This window comes from Equus asinus, chromosome 4, assembly GCF_041296235.1.
Source record: "Equus asinus isolate D_3611 breed Donkey chromosome 4, EquAss-T2T_v2, whole genome shotgun sequence".
In the NCBI taxonomy this organism is placed as follows: Eukaryota; Metazoa; Chordata; class Mammalia; order Perissodactyla; family Equidae; genus Equus; species Equus asinus.
This window is the reverse complement of record NC_091793.1, coordinates 43,147,899-43,173,724: the sequence shown is the minus strand read 5'-3', so window position 1 is coordinate 43,173,724 and position 25,826 is coordinate 43,147,899. Positions and strand designations below refer to the sequence as shown.

Here is a 25,826-nt window from a genome sequence, read left to right as displayed (position 1 = left end):
AAATCTTAATGTCTATCATTTTCCTATTTGGATTAGTTCTTTGGAGTAATTCCCAGAAAGGAGAATCAGTGAGTCAAAAAATTATAAACACTTTAATATAATTTGAATTACATTGCCATTTGCTTTCTAAATAGACCTTCTGATTGCTTTCCAAAGTTACCAATTTACTCCATAACTAAATGAGAGATATAAGATTCATCAATATTTAGATTGCTATGATTTAAAAAAAATCCTTGCTTATTTGTAGATTTCTTTGAGCGCTGTAAAGGTTGAATATGCTTTTATGTGTATTCTTGTATTGCTTTTTTTTTATTTGTATCTTTTGCTTATATGTCCACTGGAGTGTCTGTGTTTTTCTTAGAAGAAAGGTAAATTTATTGTCTATTGTTTGCCTTTTAAATCTTTTAAAAATGTAAATATATCTGTCCATCTTTTCTTTTGTGATTTCTTCTATAGCTTGTAAGTTTTAAAAGTCTTCCCCAGGTTTGGTAAATATTAAATTATGTTTTCTTTTTATTTAAAAGATTATATTCAGTTCTTTCATTCGGCAGATATTTACCTAGCACCTCCTCTGAGCCAGTCATTGTACTAGGTAGTGGGGACATGATAGTAACGAAGACAGAAATGACCTCTGATCACGTGGGAACAGGAGAAGGTGGATATTGCAAGTGCTGTTAATCTAATTCTAGCTCCTACATGGCAGGTGAGAAGTCTATTAATAAAGCACCCTGCTGCCTATCCTTTCATCTTTTAGAGGTTTTTTTGGTACAATAGTGTGAGATTATGGCTTAAATTAATTTTTTTTCAAATTGCCACCTATTTATTACAATATTGGCTATTGGATGGGTGTTTCCCACCTGTTGATTTGCGGTATCTTCATGACCTAGATTCTTACCTCTATAATAAGGAGGCAGTATAATGTGTGTGTTCTAGAGCCAGGCTGACTGTGTTTAGATCCTGGCTCTCCACTTACTAGCTAAGTGATCCTGATGTGTTGCTTTTCCTGTCTGAACTTTAGTTTCTTTGTCTGGTAAAGTAGAGTGGTAATATTATCTATCATATGATAATTATAACAATTAAATTCAAAAGGATTAACATTTTTAAAAAAGCTACTGCATTATTGTATTCTTGTCAGATGATCTTGATGAAAAATTGCCCTAAATATGATAACACAATATGTCTTTCCATAGGTGAAATTCAACAAACATAACCAAAAAAGCAACATTAGGTATGGAAATCAAGAAAAAGCTCATAAAACTGGGTAGTTTTTGTTTAGTTTTTTGCTTCTGAGCAAGGTGCAATCATATCTGCATCCTTGTGGGGAGGTGTGTATTTTTCCATTAGCTCAGTGGAAGTGAATTCCCAGCACATGTAGATGAATGGAATGTTGTGTGAGCCTGCACAACTTCAGATTAGAAATATCACGGAACCCCATTTAGTTCTTAGCTCCAGACCTCCTTGCCTCTCAGATGCCAGGTGCTTTACTGCTCTTGGGCCTTGTGATACTTTGATTTCTTCCTCTTGTCCTGACCTCAACTTCATACCTACTTTCATTCTCGCTTCTGGTCACAGTCATGGGTCCTGGCTTGTCCTGCTCCTAGATACATCAGGCTCTTTTTTGGGATTGTCTTCCTTTTCACACTCTCAGCAAGTCCCCTTGCATAATTTCCAAATTCATAGGGGGCAGAAGTAGCAGCTGGCTGAAGGAAGAGTGGGAAGGTGGAACGGGAGGCGGGGGAAAGGAGGGAGGGCCTGTGTCCAGTGCCCACTCTCTCCCTTGTGGTTCTCAGCTCTTCAGCAAAGGCTTTGGGGAGAACACGGCAGACTTGAACTTCTGTAATCCTAAAATGAGTGTGTTTTCTCATTTTCAGTCCCAGCTTTAACTAGATTGTGTTTCTCCTCTGATCTGTCCATTGGTTGGCCTCTCTCACCTTTAAGTGTTGATAAGAAAGAGACAATTCTGGGGCAAGATTTCAATCTGTTTGTAGCAAACATACTTAGGAGGAAGTCTAAGAAGCAGTGGAGCTCAGTGGCTGCACCAGGAGGAAAATGTTATATTTTAAGTATTATATTTTGTCATCTCTGAGCGAAGTGAAATGAACCAGAAGGCAAATGAGAACGTAGACAGGTATGCCCAATTTGTTTTTAAGCCCCAGAAACCTGTTCAGCCTTATATCTGCTTGACTTGGAATGACTTTCAAGAAGAGACAGGCTTTTTGGCAAACTGTGTGTTCCCTCAGCTTAGTGAACTCTGCAATTCCCAGGGCACAAGTTTCAAAGCGGTGGGCCTGACATGGTCAGTGTTCAAGGCCCAGGCACCCTAACCCTCCAACCTGTTTAGACAGCATTCTGGTCTCCACTGCCACCATCTCAAGCTCTGTCTCGACTGTGTGAACAGCTGCTTTCCCTTTTTCATCTGCATGCTGGGTCACACATCCGGGGACTTTCTCTCTGACTGCTCACCTTTCCTGTTCTCCAAAGCAACTGACTTGTCAAGTTTATTCACAGTAGAACAGAATCTCTATGTTGCTGCAAAAAACGGTTATCCCTGGATCCTAGAGAGTCCCACATGCCGTCTGACCGAGCTTGAGATCATCCAAGCAGCGTTGCTGAAGGAGTCTCAATGTCAGTATTTTTGCTGTAGGACTGGAACCAGGCTGCTGGAGACTTCAGATGGGGAATAGGAGGAGAGGCTATTCTCAGGTTCTCTGGCAAACGACGAGGAAAAATGAAGGATCGGAAAGCTTAAGGCCAAGATTATTAGCAAAGGGCCCCCTGTCAGATTCTGTAGAGATCTGCATGAGGTGGATGAGCTGGTTTTCCAGGACTGATTGGTTGCGATAGGAAAACTGTACCCTGCCACTTTAATGATTGAAAATATAGGTTTGTAAATATGGAGATAGCCAAGTCTAGCATCAGTACAAAGTTACGTGTTTTGTCCGTCTTCCATGTGAAAGGAATTGTTAAATGATTGGAAATATTCCTTAAGCATTTAATTCATTTAATTAATATTCTTAAGCATTTAATTCATTTAAGCATTTAAAATTGTTACCATATTCCTGTAATATGCATTTCTCCATTTTAAGGTTTTTGAAACTGAAAATAAGAAAAAATAATGGATCGTGGAAGATTATTTAGGCAGTTAAGGAGCTCAGAGAAGGCTTAGGATATCTGGCAGTTAATATGTAGATCTAGAGTTAATATGTAGATCTTGAGCTAATATGTAGATCTGTTAATATGCAGATCTCAACCAGGGCTGATTTTGAGCCCAAGGGAGATCTGACGATGTCTGAAGACATTTTTGGCGTCACAGTTGGAAGAGTGCTACTGGCATCTACCTGGTGGAGGTCAGCGATACTGCTAAACATCCTACAGTGCCCAGGAGAGCCCCTCCATAATAAAGAATTATCCAACCCCAAATGTCCATAATGCCAAGGTTGAGGACCCTGATCTGAAGGGAAGAGAATTTTTGTTAATTGTCTAATGCTTTTTGCATGTTGTCATATTTAATCTTTGAGGTTGAGCCCTGCAAGGTGGGTACTATATTTCTGTTTTACAGATGAACAAATGAAAGCTGCTGGGTAGCAGTTAAGTGACTTACCTAATGTCACATCACTGGTGAGGGATCATTGCAGGATTTGAACCCAGGTCCTTTGACTCCAAAATCCATGCATGTTTTCCTTCACCCTTAGTTCTCAGAGGGTAACCCATGGACCAGCAGCGTCGGCATCGCCCGAGAGCTTGTTAGAAATGCATTCCAGGTCTGCTGAATTAGAGTTTGCATTTTAATAAGGTGACCAGATGATTTGCATGCACATTAAAGTTTGTGAAGCACTGACTGACATCATGCCTCTAAATGAAATGATTACCTTTATTTTTAAAAATAGTGCCCCATGGACATGTACCAGATTAAAAAGCAATATCAGTATGGCAGAGATTCTTCACCTAGGCAGACTTTGGGAGGGATCTATGATACCCTTAAAACTATATGAGAAATAGAACAATTATATGCATATGTGTGTTTTGGGGGATAGGAAGATGTCCTGGGTCTTTGATCAGATTCTCAAAGGGTTCACTGACCCAAAAAAGGTTATGAATTATCGTCATAAGGGCTCAATAACATGGGGATGCAAAATCATGGCAGGCCATGCATTCTCAAATGCTTTCAGCGATCAGGCAATAGTCCTTGTAATGTGATAGGGAGCAGATGGATCTGTGGTGGGAGAGAGTTGACTCACCTACAGTCATTCAAATTCAGTGTTGGTGGTTTGCGGGGGGTGGGGAGTTTGACCTGTGCTGGTCAAATGAAACTACCTACAAGCCAAATCATTTTGGAGTCCTGGAAAAGAATATTGTATCAATCATAACTCTTCTGGTTGCAAGTGACTCAAACTGGCTTCAGCAAAAAGGGAATTTATTAGCTTATATAACGTTAAAGCCAAGGATTGGGTCTGGTTCAGCTCAGGCTTCATCCAGTGTCTCAAATGATGTCACCAAGCCCTGGTTTCTCACTGTTTCTTGCGTGGCTCTGCTGTCTTGATGTTGTCTCAACCCCTTGGCTCTTCCATCTGGAGGGAAGGTGGCTGTAGCAACTCCAGGTTCAAGTCCAGCAGAAATGGCTCAAAGTCCTCCCACCGAGTCTTTCTGTCTCTGATTAGCCTTACCTGGACCATATGCTTGTATCTGACTCAATCACTGATGCCAAGAGAGTATGATGCTCTTCTTGGCGAATCCTGGGTCATATGCCACCTCTGGAGCTGGAGGTGGAGTCAGACCCACTGGAGCAACATGAGTTGAGAGTTGGGAGGGTGGGATCCCAAATGATAATCTGAGGCTGTTACTGGAACTAGGGTAGGGTGAGTGGATGTTGGGCAGCCAAAAATTATCCTGAATATATACTACAGGCTTGGAGTTTCAGTATATCGAAGGATTCTCTGATCCCATATCTTTTCAGCTCCTAGCTGTGTGACCTTGAGCAAATGACTTACTATTGGTAAGCCTTAGTATCTTCTTCTATATATGGTCATGCAGCACAGAATGACGTTTCAGTCAACCATGGACTGCATATGCAACAGTGTTCCCGTAAGATCAGTACCATATAGTGCAGGTGTGTAGGAGGCTATACCATCCAGGTTTGTGTAAGTACACTCTATGATGTTCGCACAACATCAGAACGTATCCTCGTTGGTCAGCGACGCATGACTGTAATGGGTTAACATTAACGACCTTGAGAGTAATGATGTGTGTAAAGCACCTAACAAGAGTGCCTGTCACGTATTAGGCAGAGAGTAAATAGCTAATGAGAATAAATAATAGCAAAAGAGTCCTGGAAGAATATATACATTTGGCTAAAGCATGAGATATGGCTGATAGTGATGTTCTTTGACTAATCTCAGTCTGAACTGATTGATGTTTAATCAGTTGATTAAACGTTTGCTACTTTGTTCAAGAATCAAGACTCTGTGTATCTGGTTTAGGGACAGGTTATTTCTCCATAGTATTTTCCTTAGTCTTCGGTTTTGATTATTAATGAAAGATTAGTTTGTTTTAGATTTTATTTTTGAATTTATAATATGTGGACTAAATATCTGAATTAGAAGGTGCAGAATGGATGGATTATAAAAAAGGCTTTAGAAAGCAGTGCTAGATTATTTTTCTTTTGGATCTTTGACACCCGTTAATCACGCAGGTGGTTCTAAAATCTCACAGCTGGGGTAGCAGTAGGCCATTTGGGCAGCTGGTAGTTATTGTAAGGCAAGGTGGAACTATCAGTTCATAGTCTCGACCCTTAGAAGCACTTCCGAGGTCCTTGGGGATACGTGAGATTAGTGGGTGAGGTTCAAGCTTAGCTCAAGAGACCCGTTGGACTGTGGGGTCATCCCAAATCCTGTCTAAGATTTTAAAATTTGAAGCTGACCACGGCCAGACAGTATGTCCTCCAGGTCTGTTCCGGCCCTAGCCTGAACCACAGGGCCGCCCAGTTAACTGTGGAGGTACAAGGTGAGTAGCTTGGGAACCTACCACGCTAACCCACCTGGTGTTCCTTTCCCTACATAACAGCTCCTCCCCACCCACACGCCCATTAAAAACCAACCAACCAACCAACCAACCCTGGGGAACATAGGTGTCTCCAGAGAAAGGAGGGTACTTTGGCAGTCTGGAACACCCTGACTTTAGTTAGGAAATAAGTCTACAATCACGGTAAGTTGAAAATGGGAGGAATCTCAGAGACGGTCCAATTGTCTGGCCCTGCCCTTTATTTTACCAGAGAGATTGAGGGACTTGCCCAATGGCAGGGTGGCAACTGTACCCATATTTTTCATTGTTTCAGAGCATCTTATCCTAAAAACAAACCCCACATCCCCAGCCCCTACCGTGGATTGACACATGCACATACCCCACAAGATTGAATTAGGTAACGTCATTTTAGCTTACACTCTGAAAAGATGAGTGATTATATGTAGCAAATCCATTTTTTTTTTTTGCCCCTGTCATTTTGAGGTCATGAAATAACTTAGAATCCTAAGTAAGATTTCATGTACAAATAGCATTAGGAAGACGAAATTGATTGCTGTCATTAGAATAAAGAATGGGCTGTGAAATATGGGGCCAACACAGAAGGGAGATGATACAGATATGGAAGGGGAGATAGGGCATTCGTAATAACTGTGTGTAATTGAAAATGTGAAACTACAAATCTAAGATATTAAAACTTATCTTTTTGACTATAAAGACCACAAGCACAACTTTGAACATTTCTGTCATGAAGCGTTTCCTGAGAAAGTGCGAGCAAGCATTTGTTATTACCAAGTAGTCAAACAGGACATTTGACTCTTGTAAAGATTTGCCTTAAAGGATGTGGAATGTGATTTTAACAGTGTCACAGCAGGTTCCAGTTTAGACTGTTCTCAGGTAAGATGTCAAGAAATCCCAAGCCTTTTCATTGGGCTCAAGCAAAACAGTGTGACTTTAGTCAATGTGATCCCCCAGATTTGGAGTATCTTCCCTCACTTCGTCTGTGCCCAGCCCTTCCTGCAAGAGAGCCCCTGAAAGCCAGCTGTGGGTTAGAATTTCCATATCAGATGTCATTCTGCATCTGCAAAGTTTTCCTGGCTATTCTACTTATTTTCTTCCAGTCTCCTCAAGAAGATTATACACCCTGGGGGGCAGAGAGCTTGCCTCCCTTTTTCTCCCTTAGATCAAAGTTGGTCTAGTAATTCTTGACAATGATGGAATTACTTTAAGGAGAAGAAATTAGATTAGAAAATATGAATAATGCATCTGTACAGTATTGTATATTTTACAAAGAGTTTCCGCGTACATCATCAGCTCATTATTAATTATATTAAGATATTGAGCAACACATTAAATGCCTACTATGTACCATATTATTATTTGATTTATTACTATTGTTTTATTATTATTGTTATTATTATTGTTTGTGTGGAAGGAATCAAGTTTTCCTGCCCAAAGTATGCACTCCTTCATTGTTTTATCTGGTGTCCTCTACATGAGAACTCCCATATCGTTTCCCATCCTGGGTAGTGACATACTCCGTTTGCCACTCGCAGGTGTGAAGAGGTTGGGGCATGAAGTAGGAACTGGGGTTGTCCTGGGGTCCCTCCCAGTCTCATCCCTAGAAATAGGGAGGTTCATAGAATAGCTTTATTTCTTCCATCCTCATCCTTCCAGTTCTCACTACAGGTCTCTGTTCTGTGAGCACTCTGTGGTTTGACATGAACCCACAGCGGCTGGGATGGCTCCAGGCTCTCCTTCACTATCTCTTCTCCTGTCTTAGCACCCACCATTTTAGCCCAGTGAGGCACAGAGCTACCAACATTCTTGCAGTTCTGGGAACCCATGCCAAGAGGAAGACAATTTATTTGGTTAATACAAAATGGCCGTGAGTCAAGGTTTCTAAGAGGACAAGAGTCTGAAAGCTATAGGTCACACGTTAAAAATCTTAGGTTTGAATCGGCAAATCTATAGAGACAGAAAATAGGTTAGTGGCTGCCAGGGGATGAGGGTAGAGGGGAAACCGAGAATCACTCCTATTGGGTGTGGAGTTTCTTTTTGGGATGCTGAGAATGTTCTCGAATTAGATGATGGTGATATTTGTACAACCTTGTGAATACACCGAAAACCACTGAATTGTACACTTTAAAATGGTGAATTTTTTGATATGCGAATTATCTCATTTAGGTTATAATGTTAAGTATTGCAGAGTAGATGATAAAGTTAATAAATTTTATTGCAGTTAAACAACTCCAATTATGCCCGATAAAAATACAATGATTAAATAAGTCATTTGAGATGAGCCGTGTGGAAAGATTCAGGGCAAATGCTTTGCCATTTGGAAACAGTGCTATTTCCCTGTAAGCTCCTGAACAGCATGTATAGGTAACAGAAAAGGGTATTCTTTTCAAGTTTCAAAGCATTAACTTAATAACCAACCACCTAGAGCAAGAGCAGTGTTTTTTCTCATTTTGAAAGGAGCCGCAGATTGCTTTGCAATGTTTTCATTTTCTATTCGTTCTTGAGAAGAAATCAAGACTCTAGCCTAATTATGTGGATGTATTATATTTGTATTCTTCCTTCACTGATTTTGCTTCCTAAACAGTAACAAGTGTTCTAGACACAGGGGATACAGCAGTGAACAAAAGAGACAAAAATCCATGCCTGCCCAGATCTCACCTTGCGCAGAAAGAAAACAAACATGATAAAGATGGAAACCATGTAGCCGGTGAGATGCCTTTAAATGCTGTGGAGCAAAATGGAACCTTGAAAGGGAAGAGGCCATCTGGTAAGAGAGAAGGTGGTATTGGGTAACTGCTGGAAGTAGATGGGGGAGCAAGTTATGCAAATATGAGTTGGAAGAGCATTCAACACAGAGGGAACAGCAAGCATGGAGGTTCTGAGGCTAAAGGAATGCAGGGAGGCCAGGCAACTGGGAGGAAGTCAGAGCTGTGCGGAGGGTGGTAGGGACGAGGTTGGAGATGTAATGGATGTGGGGAAGGAGTGAGTTTTGTCTGGTGTCACAGGTCACTGTAAGGACTTGGGCTTTTACTACTTTTGAGCAGAGCAATGACCTATATGACATATTTGACAAGCTCACTCTGGCCGCTTGGCTGAAGATAGACTGAAGGAGGGCAAAGATGGAAATAGGACACAAAATCAAATTCTACCATTCAAATTTGATGGTGAAGTATTTAAAGCAATAAGGCACTGATTCCTAATTCGTATTAATGGAGATGGAATTCTAATGGAATAGCTAATATTGAATGATCCTCTGTTAGGTTTCCTATTTCAATGGGTTTTCAGACCTCTTTCTTTGCTGAACCTGAATGTTGGGTTTGTTTATTTCATTTCGCTCACTCATTTGACTGTTTATGGTCAAGTACTGTGCCAGACACTAACTATCCGATAGTGAATAAGGTAAGCCTGGTAACTGACTACACGGAACTTACATCAATGAAAATCCACTAGATACGTATTTATTAAAACACAAGTATGTAAGGAACGGGGCTGGAGTCTATGTACAGTGATACCCCCAGACCTGGGAATCTTCTGCATATCCAGAAAAAACTAAACAACTGGACAAGTTATATTGTGCTCATACCAGTTCAAAGAGATCGTATTTCTACAGTACTATAAGCCAAAACGCCGCAGTAGAGGAGCGGATTACTCAGTGAGTCTCTGAGAACTATGGTAATCGTGTAGGATTTCTGATGTCGTGGTCATCAGAATTGATGGGAATCCTTCACATATGAATGCTTCAATTTTTTATTCTCTCTTAACATGATGTTATATGGAGGACCAGTCTGGTGGTGGTGGCAGTGACCCCGTAAAGGGACGGCCAGGGCCGAGATGAAGACAGTGGACCCTCGTGGCGGAATCTCCCTGAGCCTTTGGGCAGGTTGGCCCAGGTTCAAATTGGACAACCCTAGGATCTGCGTAGCTGGAAGGGTCTTCTAAGGTTGCTGTCTCTCTACTCTCCCAATTTTACAGAGGACAAAGCTAAGGCCCAGAAAGCAAATGACTTATTTGGAGCCAATTGAGGTCAAAGTTGAGAGACTAGAATTTCCTATCTCTTAAGACAAACATATGCAGGAAAATTTTCCCTTCCTTCCTCCTTTCTTTTCTTCCTTCCTTCCTCCCTCCCTCCTTTCCTCCCTTTCTTCCTTCCTTACTCCTTTCACCAAATGTTAATTGAGTACCTTTATGTGCCAGGCACTATTCTAGGCAGCAGCCATACAACAGAGAAGAAAATGGACAAAAGAGCTTACCCTCGTGGAGTTTTCAGGCTATTGGAGAGAGGGAAGGACAAAGAGTTAACTAACTAAACAAAAGATGGAGAACGACTGATGATGGTAAGTTCTATGGAAAATAGAGCAGAGAAAGAGGGGAGAAGGAGGAAGAAGGTGCTCGCTGGAGTGAGGAAGGCCAGTGCCTGGTGGGCCACTTTTGGTAAACAGCTGGGCACAGTAAGATACAGCAGGTTTCCCTGTTTCCCAAATGTGATGTTTGTGGGCACAGAGGGGTCCTGAGACGCTTGTAGAAAGAAGCAGTGTGTGTGTGGGGGAACTGTTAGGATTTTAACAGTGTAGCCTGGGAAAGCCTCACTAAAAAAAGACATTTGAATAAATACCTGAAGGAAGGAGCCAGGCGGGTATCTCAGGGAGAGCATTCCAGACAAGGGGAACGAGGGCAAGGTCTCCAAGGTAGGATGTGCCCCTCAACTATCGCCCCTCCTATGTAGTTCTGTCACTGTTTTTGAGTGTGGTAATTTACTCACTCATCCAGCCATTCGTTGGTTACAGAATATTTTTGGTTGCCTGTTGTGTGCCAGGCACTGTTCTAGGTTCTGGGGATAGCGATAAATAAGGTCATGGCTCCTAGACAAGTGATGCACTGGTTGAGGAAGACTGATAACACATAAAAAGAAACATATCAAGTCATGATAAACGCCATGCAGAGTGATGTGATGAGGTGACAGGTGGTTATCTAGGTTGCATGGTCAGGAGCTAGGTTAGTTACTATGTTAGACTAACTAACTCTAGTGGCTATAACAAATAAATCCCCTATCAGTGGCTTCTCGAATGGAGGTTTATTTCTCACTCATGGAACAGTCCAGTATGGGGTTTCTAGTTGGGTAACACTTGGCTTTCCTCCATGTAGTGATTTGGGGACACAGGCTCTTTCCATCTTCAGACTCTGTCATCTTCTGAGGCCTCAGAGTCCTCTGCTTTTGGCTACAGCAAGAGGAAAAAGAGTGGAAGAGTCACACCTGTTCCTTTAAAGTCTCGGCCTGGCTGTGAAACACATCACTTCCACTCCTGTTCTTTTAGCAAGAATTTGGCCATCCTGGGCCCACACGGCCACACTGGGAGTCAGGCAGGGATAGAAAGCCAACCCCACCATCTGGAAGGGGAGCGTGGACTTCTGCAGAGAAGGTAGCCATCCCTGCTACACTCTCCAGGGAGATCTCATGGACGAGCAGGAGCCAGCCATGGGGAGATCAGAAGAAAGAACATTCCAGGTAGTGGGAACAGCTAAGTCAATACAGGTTCTAAACTGGAAACAAAATTGAGTGTGTTAGGAAGGGAAAGAAGGCCAGGGTGTCGGACTCTGGCGGGCTTCAGGGGGAGTTGTACCGGATGAAATGGGGGTGAAGGCCGGGCCACTTCATATCTGGGCTCTGTAGGCAGAATATTAGGTTGGACCCTACCGAGTGCAATGGGAGGCCAGTGGAGAGTTTTAAGCAGGGGGAGTGACATGAATTGATTGACATTTTTAAAAGATCGCAATCAGTCTGACGTGTGGAAAATGGACGTAGGGGAGCAGGCATGGAGGCAGGAGCCCTTGTTCGGGGCTACTGAAATGGTCCAAGCAAAAGATGGTGGTGGCTTAGAGGAGGGCAAGAGCAGTGGAGGCGAGGGCTTCGGATGGATTGAGAATTTGCTGAGGAATTGAATGTGGGGTTGAGGGAAAGGGAGGAACTGAGGACCACTCCTAGTTTTGGGCTTTGGGAAACTAGATGGATGGTGAGGGCTATTCACTGAGAGGGGACAGCATGGGGGGGCAGCAGGATTGGAGGGGAGTCAAGCGTTCTCCTTTGGACGTGTGACATTTCAGTTACAAGATGTGGACAGGGAGTGATAACAATGGTGTAGGGTCTGCATCGGGCCTGCCTGCGTTCTAGAAGCAGCTGGGGAGCCCGACCACCTGCGGTCAAGCCCCACACCACTGCTTATTAGCTGTGCGACCTCGGGTGAGTTATTTTAACTCTCTGTGGCTCAGTTTTCCCATTTGCAAAATGTGGATAATAATAATAAAAAATTGTCCTTATAGGTAGTTGAGAGGATTAACAAGATAAAGTATGAAAAACTAAGACATTTAGCACAGTGCTTGGCACCTAGTGAGCACTGATAAATATTAGCTATTATTATTATTGTTATTAGCTGCCTGCTTGTGTTGACATGTTTGTGGGCGTCTGACTCTGCCTGCTCTGGGGAACTCCTCCCTCAATTGAATTTGGGGAATGTGTTCGTCTCCCGCAGGGCATGTACCCGTGTGCCCCCGGGTACCGAGGGAGTGTGTGGGGCCCAGGGTGAGTTTTGATGGATGTGTGTTATCTCTGTATGAGGGGACAGATATTTGAGCTCCTTTCTGTGTGTGTGGTGGGTGTCCGTGAGTAAACATGGTGAACATGTGGGCACGAGTGCTCTGTGGTCGCGTTTCTCAGCGTGTGTAAAGTGGGCAAAATCAGAATCAGTAGCGGCAGGTGTGACTGTCTCTATAAGAAGGCGACGGTGCTACTCAGGGACATCCCAAAGGTGTCAGCTGGCCAGGCTGATGCTATAACTCAGTCATACATGCCCAATTGTGATTTTATTCCCAAAGTGAATTGTTATTTTAAAAAGTGTGTTTTAGATGCTGGAAGCTCCTAATAGAAACAGCTGCCATCTTTCAAATAAGCAGATCTTTAGGCTGACAACAACAGTGAATAATCTCGGGAACAGCCTGGGCATCCTTGACAGCCAGGCGGCCCCTGCCATCCCTGAAGGCATAGCCCTCCTCGTTGACGGAGGAGGCCGAGGGAAAGGGCTGGGGTTCTGACTTGGCCGCCTGCATTCTCACTTCTGGCTCTGCTATTTACTAGCCGTGTACTCTTGGGCAGTTTACTAAAGCAATCTGTGCCTCAATTTCTCATCTGTAAAATGGGGATGGGATTAATAGTACCTATCTCACAAGGCTGTGTGAGTATTAAGAGATAATACATGTAAAGAACTTAAAGTGTACCTGGCACACAGTTGTCATTAGTATTATTATTGCTGTTATTTGTTATTTATTATTCCTCACGGAGCTAGAGAAAGAGGCAGGGAGTGGGGGACTGCTGAGGGAGACAAGAGACTCCTATTCTTTAGCTCGACTAAGGAGAGGAGGATGGCGAAGCGAGAGAGTTTGCAGCTGTGGCCGCTGCAGCTGGGAGGAAGCGGGGGCGAGACAGCCGGCTGGCCCCACGGTCATTTAGCACTAAGCTGGGTTGCATCTGGTTGAGGTGGATGTGGGCAGAGGAGAAGGCGCTGCTGCTGAGAACACAGCCAGGCCCCAGAGGTCAAGCGCTTGGAGCAGACTCAGCTTCTTTGCAGAGAGCATTTTCCTGTCGCCCACCTCAGCTGTCTGCAGCTGCAGCTCCTGAGCGGCCGTGAGCCGGGGGCCCTCCCTAGCAGGGACACCAAAACACCTCTGCTGCCTGTGCCAGCTCTCCTGGCCCCCGTGTCCCTCACCTGCCTTGCAGGCAGCTGATGTCCCTTCTGTGACCTGCTTTGTAGAAGGTCAGAGAAGAGTCGCTGACTTTCTTACTGACGTGCTTCCTCACCCTGTTACCCCTGTACCCTGGTGGCAGCTCTGAATAACAGTGAGTTCCATTTATTGAGCTGGCTTTCTGAGTGCCAGGCATGGTGCTAAGGGCTTTATCAGCACCTCATTTAACGCTCTCAACATCCAGCATCATCGTCCCAGATAAGGAGACTGAGGCTCAGAATGGCTGGTCACGCAGCTTCCTGTGGGTAGAGCACGGAGTTCAAACGCCGGTCTTCGTTGAGTTCAAAGGCCCTGGTCCCCATGACTGCACCGTCTTGCCTCCTTGAGCCAACAGAGGGACATCGCTCTTTGGGGTGATTTGCATCTGGTGCTCTCCCAGCATCAGTTATCAGGAGAGTCTGCACTCAAGTCAGTGGTGTGGAATGGGCGGAAAGACTAGTAGGGATCCTCCACAGGGTTTCCCAGGCCTGCACCCCGGGCCCTGCTGACTCCTCCAACCTCATCTCTCACCCTTTGTTCCACGAGGTTGATCTCCTTGGAGCAGCCAGTCACTTCTGTCCCTCCGTGTCCGTCCACTCAGTTCCCTTTTCCTGGAATGCCCCTCCCTTTTCTGAGATCGGTGACATCCTCCTCCCTCTTAAGGCCTATTTAAATGTCACCTTCTGTAGAGGAGGGGCTAATGGGTATTTCTCTGCCTCACCCTCAACTTTGACCAGGTGGCAAGGATAGCCCTAGTCACGTCATAGTCTAGTTTACATGGCTGACTCCCTGCCAATACTGTGAGTTTGCCTGCCTGGTCCAGGTGACATACACACGGCCCTGCCACTTTCCATTACATAGTCTCCCTCTGCAGTCCTGCGAGTGCAGGGAACCATGTGTAATTCACTGGCCGTTGTCATACCCAGTGCCTGGCACAGAGCCTGACACATAGAAGGTTCTCAATAAATTCAAGTTGAATGATGAGAGACAATACTGCCAAACAAGTGAAAAAGTTAATCACTAAGTCATTTTGTTACAAAGTATCATAGAATTATATCAATTAATTTTTTTCTCTGCCCATAAGTTTTCCTATCCCAATAGGGTGTTTAAACACTTGAGATGTGATCATTTAAATTGGGCAAATGGGCCACCGTCCTTTAGGAGTGACAGTTTGGTCTTGCCAGAGTAAAGAGAACTGTTTAGGATCATTTTCCAAGACTAGCAATGCTCACTTTATCTTCAACATCATGTTGAGGAAAAATAATTCTAATCACCCAAAATGTGATTTTAAAAAAATTGAACATCTGCTTTCCTTTGTATACAAAGAGATAAATCCATAAGCATCATCTTTGAGTATTTTTTTGCCTAGGATTGTTTTTTAATGATTATTATTAGTGATATTGTGCTTTATGATTGTCAGGCTGTGTGTATCTTTGGAGGTTCATTCGCCTCCATTTTGTCATTTAACCTCGATACCAGCTTTGTGAAAGAGGTGAACAACCCATGCCTCCCATATGTGACTCCTAATGAACCATATATGCCAAGAAATAGTGACCCACACAGCTTGAAAACTCAAAAATAATATTCTTTAGGAGCTGGCCCTGTGGCCGAGTGGTTAAGTTCATGTGCTCTGGTTCAGTGGCCCAGGGATTTGCCGGTTCAGATCCTGGGCACAGACCTAGCACTGTGCATCAGGCCATGCTGAGGAGCGTCCCACAGAGCAGGACTAGAAGGACCTACAAGTAGAAAGTACAACTACGTACTGGAGGGCTTTGGGGAGAAGAAGAAGAAAAACAAAAAGGTTGGCAACAGATGTTAGCTTAGGGCCAATCTTAAAAGAAAAAGTAGTATTCTTGAAATGATTAGTTGTTGTTTGAAGAAAAACTGTTAGAAAAATAAGTATATTTTAAAAGCTCCTGATGATCTCTGTGCTCAGGTCCCATCATCTCTCTAGTCCTCAGATTCCTCATGTGCCAGTAACGGGTTTGGACTAGACTTGATGATCTCCAAGAACACTTGATGCTCTGAAATTCTGTCATTTAAGGTCTGAAATCTCAAAATTACCCATATTTTAAAGATTTTTTTTTAAATAACCTTCCACAGATAGAGCATTAAGATTAATTTCTCTCTTCCCATTCTTTTTTTTAAGGATTGGCACCTGGGCTAACAACTGTTGCCAATCTTTTTTTTTTTTTTTTCTGCTTTATCTCCCCAAGCCCCCCTGTACACAGTTGTATATCTTAGTTGCAGGTCCTTCTAGTTGTGGGATGTGGGACGCTGCCTCAACGTGGCCTGATGAGCGGTACCATGTCCGCGCCCAGGATCCGAACCCTGGGCCGCCGCAGCAGAGCGTGCGAACTTAACCACTTGGCCACGGAGCTGGCCCCCTCTCTTCCCATTCTTGAAAATACTTTTCACTGTGTGACACAAGCTCAAATGTTATCTTTTTTGCTACCGTCTCCTCCTTTATGTCCCATATTCATATATAACTTTTAAGTCCTTGATTTTATGGTCATTTTCTGATATAACAATATCTTTAAAAATCAATACACTTAGTTATAAAATAAATAAGTCCTGGGGATGTAATGTACAGCATGGTGACTACAGTTAAGAATACTGGATCCTATATTTGAAAGTTGCTAAGAGAGTAGATCTGAAAAGTTCTTATCACAAGAAAAAGAAATTTTGTGCTATGTATGATAATGGATGGTAGCTAGACTTATTGTGATCATTTTGCAGTGTACACAAATATCCAATCATTATGTTGTACACTTGAAAGTAATATAATGTGAGATGTCAATTATACCTCAATAAAAAAATCGATACAACCCCCTACTGTCATATAAAAGATGTAGAGAAAGTAATTTATTATAAAATAATAAGTATTTCCACATGGATATGCTCAGACATGATTCCCATGGAAGACACCATGGAGTGGGAGGTGCCTACCTCTATATGGAAAACGACCACGAAAGGAATAGCTATACAGGTAGACTGAAACGGGTGTGTTGTATTCAAGGCTCAAACATCATGAGCAGTATTGCTATCAGGGTCGTGATTTTCTGAAATTTCTGAACAAATCTTGTTATCATTTCAGACAAAGCAACATCTAATCTTCTATCAGTTTATATGGCAGTTGCATCCTAGAAAATTCAATGTGTCTCAAACCCGCACAAAAAACACTTTGTGTTTACACGTAGAATGCAGTTGGTTTCTAGGCTGGGTAATTATAAAGGTTCCCCCCTTATGTGACCATCTGACAGAAGATGTGGAAGTCAGGCAGAGCCCGGGCCAGGGCTTCATTGTGTGTGACTGTCCCGTGTTGTGGGATGTCCAGAATCCCCGGAACACCTGCTGAGCTCCACCGCTCTAAGCAACTGCCTGTTTCTCGAATGTTCATGTGCTTTCCCACTTCTGGGCCCTTCCCTGTGCCTCGTCTGGCTTGATATGCCCTTGCCCTCAACTCCACCTGTGCCTTCTCCACGGCTCATCTCAAATGTCTTCTGCACGGAGCTTTTCTTCCTTGTGATGGTTCTGCATCAAACTCCCGTAGCCTTCAGACTCTTTTTTGCCGTGAAATGTGTACAGAACCCATTTCCACTCCCCTTAATCCTTGACTTTATAATATGGATCATTTTATCTCCTCTAACTTCCAGGCATCTAGCACAGAACCTTGCATGTAATAGGCAACCGATAAATATTTGTTAAACATAATTATTCTCAGTGACTCTAACAGAATCGTAATGCATCTGAGAGACTTAATCCAATACAGCTTCTTTGCATAAATTGATATTCAAGATTCTAATATGCCTTAATTTCTCTGGAATATATTGCTTTTGAAAAACAAAAGCAAGACAGAAGTTGTGTGTGGTAAAATGCTCTTAGAATATTAGGCAGTTGATTACAATTTTGGGTTGCCACTACTAAGTCTTTTAATCACAATTTCAAAGTTAGTCCTTTCAAATTACTTCCTTTACCCTTTTCTGGTTCGTAACTTAATTCTCCCTGGTAATTTCTAGAATCCAAGGTCTGGGGTCCAATACTGTGGGTAGAGTAATTTAAGATTGGTTATGTTAGGTTTAATATTGGCTAGGACCAAAGAGACTAGGCAGTGGGTGGGAGATGCTGTGTCTGTGTGCACTGCTGGACCACTCAGGGTGGTGGCCGTGACCCCTAAACAGGCACCTGATGTTAAGGGGCCGCTGAAATTCACAGAGCATGTAGCCTAACTTCTCTTTCTTCCCATCCAACTCTTTGTAACATGATCTATTTTTGCATTTTGGAAAATGAGAGTAATGCTTTGAATCTTACAAAATATTTTTTAAATAAAATCCTGAAAACGTATAGGAGACATCTGGTGGTAAATTTCATTATCCCTTTTGGGTTGAACATTTTGAGGCTGCTAATCACACATATACATATATATATCAGCTGTACAGCTGTGAGTAGCACTCACTGTTCCCAACCCTTTCTGCCTCCTCATCCCATTAGCATATTATAGCAATGATGGAAACATTGTCACCTAATTTGAGCAAATTTCTATGCTGTCGGTATTCAGCTTGAAACTGATATTCTTATGAAGACTCAAATGTCCTGGTCTTTTCACTTCTTGTAGAAGTGTTCATTGCTTCTATCAGTTTAAAGCCATATATCCTTGTACTAGATGGAATCGAAGACGTGATTGGCATTCATGAGATTTCAGAATAGAAGTGAATCTCTTTTAAAATAATATCTATTTTATAAAAAGAAAACTGCATAATTTAGAATTACGTAACACCTTTCCATTGCATCGCATATCTATAGTTATCGCCAGCATTGCTTATAATTGCTGCGATATATTTTATTGAACGAATGCTTATGTAGCACTTACAATGGCCAGGCACCATTCTAGGAATTCTAGAAATATTAAGGCATTTAATTCTCACAATAACCTTATGGAAGAGAGACTGTGATCATCATTCCTGTTTACACAGAAGGGACTGAGCATGGAGGTGTTAGATGGCTTGTCGAAGGTCCTAAGGTAGTGGTGGACTCGGAATTCAGACATGGGCAGTCTTGTTCTAGACACTGTGGCCTTTACCCATGCGTGGTCCTGCTCTGTGTTGTATGCTTTGATCCGCCTCATCCACACTGATTTTGCACAAATCAAATCCCATTGTCTGGTTGCTATCTTTAGTTTTTCTCCTGTTCGAAGTGATATTGGATCAATGGAATCTCTAATATTTCTTAGTATCAGTCATTATTTTGTGAAGCATTTGCTCTAAAACTTAAAAATATATCTAATCAGCAATTGATGTAAGTAATCTATGTTTCTCATAGAAAATATGATGAAGAAGAGAAGATAGAAAAGTAACTATACCACAGTCTCACCAGTGTTAAACATTTCGGTGCGTGGCCTTCTTTTCCCTCTGGATGTCTATATACACAGAGATGTTGGTGCAGATGAAGTTACACATCATATTGTTTTGTAAGCTGCTTTTTAATTTAATCCATGGCAACCACCATGCATTCAACAAATAATTGTTGAGCACTTACTATGGGAAAAGCACTGTGAGCAGAGACAGATTTGGTCCCTGCAAAGAAATAAAGCTTTCATTCTAGTAGGGAATGGCAGATATTAATGATATCACCACACGAATAAGTATAAAATTGGAACTGTGACAAGTGCTGTCAAGGATCAGTATGTTGTGTCATGAGAGCCTCTAATGGAGGGACTTGACCTTTGGAGAAGGCCTCCTGGAAGACGGGTTGCAGCAGAGCTCTGCAGGAGCAGGGATGTCCAGGCAGTTACCGAGGCTGTCTGGTGCAGTGGTTAGGAGCCTGCCTCTGGAGCTGGCCTCTGGGTGTGAGTGCCAGCTCTGCTGCTGACCATCAGAATGAATTAGAAAAGACCTTTAGCCCCGCTGTGCTTCAATTTCCTCCTCTGCCTTTCTAGAGTGTTCTTGGGAGGACAGAATGAGTTAGTGGGTTAAAATTATACCCGGGATTTAATTTATAGAGAGATGACTAAGTGATGGCATGGGGAAGCCAAGGCCATTGAAAGAAGGATTCATTACTTATATTTCCTGAGAGGAGACACAGCATGCCACACAGGGCCCCAGGGGAAGTATCAGGATGGTCAGGAGGCAGAAGACAGGAGCCAGGGGAAAGTGGAGGCCAGATCCTTCCCTGGGGTTTCCAGGGAGAAGGCGGGGCAGGGCTGAGGAAGCAGCTTAGAATCGGCTAGGTTGAATAATTCTGGCAGGCTCTGGGGATATAGGGGGATAGACAACTATCCCCAGTGGTCTGGTCCCTGGCCCTGGGATGATTTGGGGCAGGGGAAATACTGGCTTGGTGAGAGTTAGGTGAGGAAGTGGGTGGGGGCATGGTCTGGGATTGGCAGGTCTGTGTGTAAAAGGCACATTCCAGGTAAGCTGTCCACCACCCCAGGAATTAGCTGGCCTAGGGAGGTGCAGTCTCTCCACAGATCTGTAAGGCCCCTGAGAGATGTCAAAACATCGGAAGATGGGGTGGACCCAGTAGTGTAGTGGTTGGGTTCGCCCGCTCCACTTCAGTGGCCTGGGGTTTACGAGTTCGGATGCCAGGTGTGGACCTACACACAGCTCATCAAGCCATGCTGTGTCAGTGTCCCACATACAAAATAGAGGAAGATGGCCACAGATGTTAGCTCAGAGACAATCTTTCTCAAGCAAAAAAACAAAACACAAACCCCCCCAAAATAGTAAGATACAGATAATAAAAAACTATAACTAATACAGTGAGTACCTGAAGACATACTCAACACAGTGTCTGGCTCAGAGTAAGCAGTCAGTATGTGATAGTTGCTATTATTAGGCAAAGAGGGGTGGGAAAGTCTGTTAAAGGAATCTAGAAAGATCTTCTTAGATGTTTCTTTTATTCAAAAATAAAAGTGTTTCTCTTGTGACAGTATTGTTGCACAAAGCGACAGTTCATCATAAATCACTGTTTCCCTTTGCAGTCGAATGGTTCACTTTGCACTCTCTCAGGTTTCCTTCAGCCATCGCTGTAGGTCGTTCTTTAGAAGTCTGCAATTTTGTTAAATTACTTGCTTGTAGGAACCTCTTTTCAGAGTCCACATTTGTACTATCAAGTTCATAGCAGATCAGTGAGTCAGCCAAGTACGGTTCTATGAAGTGTGAATTGGTATTTTCTTATCACCATATTGCTTACCGTCCACGTTTCTATTAATAACCATAACCCCAACCCTTACCCTATACTTACTCCCTACTCCCCCTACTCTAAGTTTAAAAACCATCAGCAAAGTGGTTTTAAAGTCTTTAAAGTTTTCACATGTCTTTGACTCTCTTCCTCAGGCAGAAGATTTTTCTTGGCTGCCATGCTCGCTGTCTCCTCATTGCAAATTTGTCACGAGCCCCGTCTCCTCCAGCCTGTCCTACATGTTGCTGTGGGCCCACCAGGTGTGAGGACAGTGGAACTCATTGGCACAGGAGATGAAGAAGCAAAACTAAACATCTTTAGACATCATCTCTCCATTCCCAACAAAGACCCCTTCCCACAGAGCAAACGTTGAGGCAAAAAATGAACCTGAATCCTTTATAGCTCACAATGCCAGCAAATGAAGTGAAAGAACGCAGACGCTACCGAAATGAGCTTCATGTCTGAAGGAGGACTTGGACGTGATCTCGTTTGAGGAGCTCTGAGAATTAATTCTGAAACGCTGGATTGAAGACTACAGTTGGACTTTTAAACAAAAAAGGCAAATTCAGACACTGCAACTTCAGAAGAAGGTAGGCCTTGGCTGGTATTGACAACTTGGTGGGAATCCAGGGGAGAAAGATGTATGGTGGACCCCCACCCAGGCGAGGAGGGTCCAGGGATAGGATTGTCAGAGAACATATAGGATACCCAGTTAAATTTGAATTTCAGATAAGCAACAAAGGATCTTTCAGTATAAGTATATCCCAAATATTGCATGGGACATACTTATACTAATGTGTTGTTTATCTGAAATTCAGATTTAACTAGATTCTCTGTATTTTTATTTGCTAAATCTGTTAACTCTGTCTAGGGATCTGTCTGTGGCTGACTGCAAGGAGACCTGTATTAGGCATAAATTTCAGTCACATTTTTCAGGGGCCTAAGAAATGGACCTTTATTATTCTATAATTCAATTTCATCTCTCTTTTGAGCCTACAGTCGAACTGACGGCAGAAACCAGGTTAATTCAGGTTAACTCCATCAGTTCAGTTTATTTTCAGTCAATTCAGGATTTTTTTCAGTCGAGTGAGGATTTGTGTCCTGCCTGTTTTGCCATTGGGTTGAGCTTAGATCTGAGGGCCTTGATGCTGGGTGTCCTTGGTTGTCGTCTGTCCCTTCTGTCTTCCACTGAGGTGGTCACAGCTCCAGATGGTCCACAGACACTGACGTCCTCCATTGTTGGCATCCTCTGGGATGCCTGTGTTCCCCTCTGTTTTTGGACCCTTCAGTCTGTGCTGCCATCTGCTGCCACATTCCCTCATCCCAAGGTGAGGAGGCCCCCTTGCTCAGCAAACTTCTGCATCTTCGGGAGCCTGCAGGCGTGTAGGTATTCCACACTCCTGACAGAAAATGTCAGCTGTTCCCTGCAGCACTTGGAGGCCTGGGCCCTATAGGTTTCCCCTGTGGTCCATCCCCACGGCGATTTCTCCTCTCTGGTTCTTCCTGGTGACATTGGGAGATCTGCAGAGCTGCTGCCGTCCTGGCCTCCGATGGGAAGCCGAGCTCAGGTCCTCCCTACTGTTGGGCCCCAGGTGCATCTGCTGAGTCGATGTCTCCCTGCCCACAGCTGGCTTGGGTCCGGGGTGGGTGGGGCACGGGCCCCTCACAGAACCCACTGGAGCAACTCACGGCAGGGCTCTCTTCCCTCACCCTCCCCTACGCCTTTCTCAGGTCAGCAGAATCTCTCTCCTTCCTGGGCAGGATAAAACGACCTCTTCAGCTCATCCTGTAATTGTCTGGGTCTGTTGTTTGTGGTAAAAAATTTATTCCACGAGTTGGTCAGGAACTTGTCTTTCGAGATTCAACAATCAGGCTTTTGAGTCAAAGCTTGTTCTCGCCAGCTACTGTCTCTGCTGTGAACTTCAAAAGCCTCTTTTGAAAAAGGTGAGTTTTCCTCTCCATTTCTGCTACATAACAACCTTCTCTTAAGGGCACGAATTTAGAATGGAGCAGGGAGGGGGAGGTGGGGGTGGGGAGAGAGAAGCAGAAAATACTTGGAATGAAAGACACATTGCTGTGTCTTCCCCCACTTTTGCTCTAGAGTTTGCATTTCTGCAAAGAAAATTGATTTCAAATTTAGTATGCCCTCCCCACCCACAAGCGGGTGGAAACAAGGTCTGTGTGTACCCCAAGGAGAGTCACTCAGGCAAGGTGGCCCACGGCGGTGCCATGGCTGTCCCTATATCTCCGGGATATGCAGGAAAGCCCAGGCCCCCCTCATTTTCCCAGGTGACCTTCCTCCTCCCAGCACTGCCCACTGACCCCACTCAGGCCCTGGGGCTCAGCCACAAGTACAGGAAGAGCTTGGCCAAACTGGGGTCATCCTCAGAGGAAGCTTGTACAGCTGGGGCTGAATTGCTGCCTCTGCTTAAAGATTCCAGGTATTTTGGGCTCGTTCCCCAATCCTAGCAGAGGAAATACATTTAGAATGATAGACCTTTGTAGTCATTTCTCTCAGTTGTCTTAAGGATCTTAGTGTTGGTTGATCGTAAAGCCAGTGGGTCTGGTGGAAACATCGAAGAGTCAGGTGAGGAAGGAATAGCCGGCTCCAGTGGTGTCTGGGAATGTGTGTCAGGACAGCATTCAGACAGAAAACCCACTCACACCCATAGATGCAAATCTGATGATGGGAAATCTTAACAAAGACGGCTCAGCAGAAATGCTAAGCGTAATGATCGGAAAGTTTGCCAGTTTGTCACCATAGCTAACATGGATGTATTAGTTGGGACAATACAGATGCTAACTTAATGGCTAAGAGGATGGGCTCTGAAGCCAGGCTGTCTGCGTTCAAATCCCAGTCCTTCACTTATTTCTGTGTGACCTGGGGTAAGTTACTTAACTTGTCTGTGCTTCATTTTTCTCATTTGTAAGACAGAGGCAGTTACAGTGTCTACCGTAGGATGATTGAAAGAAACAAGCTTATTAGTCATATAAAGCATTTAGAATGATGCCTGGCGCATGTGAGCCTTCTTTTTGTCATCATCGTCATTATGTTGTCTGCATAGGGCTGGGAGGCCGACATTCTGTGCTTATTGAGCATCTCTCATTGTGGGTTGGCCGATGGGATACTCCAGACTTTGCACATGCTGGCCTATAGGAATCATTGCAAAGTGATCACGTTGCACTGGGCTGCCTTCTGCAATGCCACCAAAGAGTGGGTGTAGGAGAAGGCCAATGGCCTCCTGCACTTCCAGCACCAGCCCCTGAGAAATGCTGTGGTGCACAAGCTTCTTGGTCAGGCTTGAATCTGTGCAAATGCCTGCTGGCTAAGGGAAGGGAAGGTTGCACACAAGCGAAAGCTTGTAGCTGGCATTTCTCAAGTAGAAATGAATCTATAAACATGCATAAAAATGGTTATATAAATTAATGCTTGTACTTGGCTGTGAGTAACAGAAACCTGACTTCAATGGCTTAACACTCAGGGTTTATTCTCTTATATGAAAGACTTCTGGAGGTAGTTGGTCCAGGGCTGCTCTCTTGGCTCCACAAAGTTCTCTGGGACCCAGCTCCTTCTATGTCCCTGATCCACTACACTGGCTTGCATTTGTAAGGTAAGCTCAAGCTTATGACTGCTGGCAAGAGCATGGCTGCTGGAGCTCCAGCCATCATATTTCAGGCAACAGGAAGGAAGAAGAAAGGAAGAAGGGCTTGCATTTCCTTTGAAGGAGCTTTCCCCGAAGTTTTCCACCAACATTTCCACCTATGTCTCTTTGACCTAGAACTTCATCATTTGGCCAAGGGAAGTTGGGGAGTAGTTTCAACTGGTTGTGTTCCTACTTTAAACCAAGGTGGGGTCTGTCATTAAGAAAGGTGAGGGAAATGGATATTGGATAGGAATTAGCAGTCTCTGCCCTAATTCTGAAATGAAATTCTCATCCCATTCTGAAAAAAAACTGCAGGTCTGAATCCAAGAAACTGTGGCAATCACAGACCCCTGATACCTAGCAGAGGACCTTAGCCATGTCATTGACCACTCTGCACCCAGATCCCTCATTCGTAAAACAGTAAGTTACTTGTTGTTACTTGTGAGCATTCAATGAGTTCATTCATGTAATTACAAGACTTAGACTGGGCCTGGCCCATAGTATATTCTCAAGAAACATTAGCCATTATGAACCCCCTTTGCTTTCCTCACCCGTCTCCTGTGTGGCCTCCTGCCCACCACCTTTCCCTTGATGATCCATGCTAATCAACTGGTGACCTTGAATTCCATTGGCCTAAGGATCATTCTGTTTCATCAGACACCCCCGAGCAGGTCTGAATTCCCTGGAACCCACTCGAGTTACACTCAGTAGATGCTTGCTGAACGAATGCATGGCTATTCCTGGCTGCTGGTTTGGCAGGCCTGCCATTTCCAGAAGCCTCCATATCCGTTGTTTTGAGAACCAGAATGGAACCTCAGCCTCTGGTGTCTGCCCATAGTGGAGGCAGGATCTGGAGGGCTGAGCACAGGTCAGGAGGTGGGAGGCTCCCCACATGACACCGTGGTCCTGGGAGAGGAGCAGCCTCATTTCGCCCTGTCTTCCCTCACTCCCAGGCTGCATGCTGTTTGGCAGAGTCCACATTGTCTCCTATCGGCAGTCACCTTCTACTATAAGGACCTAGTGCAAGGTCCTTAACTTTCTAAGACTCAGTTTCTCACCTGCAAAATGGGGATAATAACAGTAATTACCTTGAGTATTAAAAATGCTAAGTATGCCTAATGTGAGCTGCTTAATACAGCCTCTGGCACAATAACCACTGTGGTGACCATACAGCCAGTTGCCAATGTTTCCAGCCCC

At 43.9% G+C, this 25,826-nt stretch overlaps 1 long non-coding RNA gene across 1 annotated transcript in view; it reads left to right on the top strand.

Annotated features, from left to right (window-relative positions):
• The first annotated feature begins 3,771 nt into the window (after positions 1-3,771).
• The window catches only part of LOC123276404 (uncharacterized), a 67,347-nt gene continuing 45,292 nt past the window's right edge, over positions 3,772-25,826 (top strand). Inside the window, exons 1-3 of the long non-coding RNA XR_011502669.1 lie at positions 3,772-10,370; positions 21,141-22,929; positions 24,945-25,049. This is a non-coding gene — a long non-coding RNA (uncharacterized lncRNA). The remainder of the gene's footprint in view (positions 10,371-21,140; positions 22,930-24,944; positions 25,050-25,826) is intronic.